Raw genomic sequence first — 2,021 nt, 5'->3', positions numbered from 1 at the left:
CAATGAAGTTGTACCACAAATCGGCAAAAGAAGTAATGCATAAACATCCTCCAAAGTTATAGTAAACTCTCCCCAATTTACAATAAAAGTGTGGGTTGCCTTACTCCAATATGACACTAATTGATCTAAACTTGATTTTACACGATATATCTCAAGATCAGAAGAAGCAAGCATAGGAGATAAGATCTTAGCTGAAGATAAAGGAGTTGAGAAACGTGTAGCGACAGAAGAAATCCACCCTTTCCAACCTTGTATTACACCCGAACGAGAACGATATTCAACAGCCAAATCATTTTTTGAATAACGATAGCACAACGGGAGATCCCCATCAGGAACTATATAATCGTTCGTTGAATCTTGATAAAGATAGATCCCATCTGTTTCCAAGATGCAAGGGAACAAATCACGGCGGAGAAGTGGAGCCATACTATGCTCACATGGAAATATATTGTTCTTTGCTTGAGGAAGGGATTCTGAATTTGAAGAGGTCTTCTTTCTTTTACCCATGGATCTTCAAAAAAAAAAGAAAAAGAAAAAAAAGAAGAAACCCATGAGAAGAATGACAAAGCAGGAGATAATAATATATGCATATGCAATACATCGTTCAGGACAACTCTTTAAACAAAAAAACAAATCATCAACAAAAAAAAAAAAATCATATGACGGAGCTATGAAACAAATAAAGGTACACACCGTACGTAAATACGATTAATACTTCATAACATGACTAATATGCTTTATTTATTTATATACATATGTATATAATTAAACAGAGTCTAATTATGATTTAAACAAATACATTAAGTTTCCAAACTACAATATAATACATATATGTATGTATATATGTGCGAAACAAAAGCAATGTGTATAGTATAGTATGTATATATATATGTGTCAAAACTGTTTAGGATGTTAAAAAAAAAAATAATAAAAAACAGAGGTCATAACAAATCAATATTAAAAACTTATGGTCCATCAAAATAAAATTCAATTTAATAAATAAACATATGTCCCTTAACAATAGAGAATATGACCAATTAAAATAGTTTAATCAGAGAATTTTATTTCAGTTAAAGCTTGTTTAAAGATCAAATTAAAAGAAATTTACCATGACAATATATAATGTTTAAAAAAAAAAAAAACTCTCAAAAAAAAAAATCACAATGTGTATTTATTTTATAGACAAAATAATTATGAATTAATAGTGATATAGAGGGCCATACCAACACACTATAAGGAATTTTCACAAATGACAATGTATTTATTTTACAAGACAAAAAATTACAAATTAAATATATGTATATATATGCTGTAAAACAAACGTTAAAATTACAAAAGAACTAATTAAATTTAACTAACTAAAATAAATAAACTACGAATAAATAAATAAACCTACAAGTATAATAATACCTCCAAAACTTATACAAAATGCGAATAAAAAAAAAACTACAAATATATATTGTATTAGAAAGATATAAAGTTTTGTTAAAATACCTGTTAATTATTTGCAGACGCCAATTAGGGATTACAGTACTTTACTAAATTTTTTGAAAATGGTCAGGACCGTGGTGGAAAGCAAAGCAAGCAAGAACGTGCTTTGTTTATTTTATGCACTTGGCTACAAGTTAGATCATGAGTATATATATATATATTTATATATATATATATATATATAAGCTTTCAAAAGAAACAAAAAAAACACGCTTACACTTATATGTGGCATTAAATAGTCACTAGATCATGAGTATATATATATTATATGTGGCATTAAGGAAGAGGTTTCAATGGTTACATTTTTATTGTAACCATCATGGTTACATTTTTTTAAGTCATTGGATTACTATTTAATGGTTGTGATTAATTTGGAAATTAAATAAAAATAAATAAAAAATAACTTGTAACCTGAAAGTAACCTAATCATTTATTTCCTTAGAAAACTTTAATTAAGATTAATTATATTTTAAAATTAAATTAATTATAATTATTAATTAATTTTTTGCAATTTATTACTATATAAGGAT

Source organism: Cannabis sativa, chromosome X, assembly GCF_029168945.1.
Source record: "Cannabis sativa cultivar Pink pepper isolate KNU-18-1 chromosome X, ASM2916894v1, whole genome shotgun sequence".
Classification (NCBI taxonomy): Eukaryota; Viridiplantae; Streptophyta; class Magnoliopsida; order Rosales; family Cannabaceae; genus Cannabis; species Cannabis sativa.
This window is presented reverse-complemented; position numbering follows the sequence as displayed.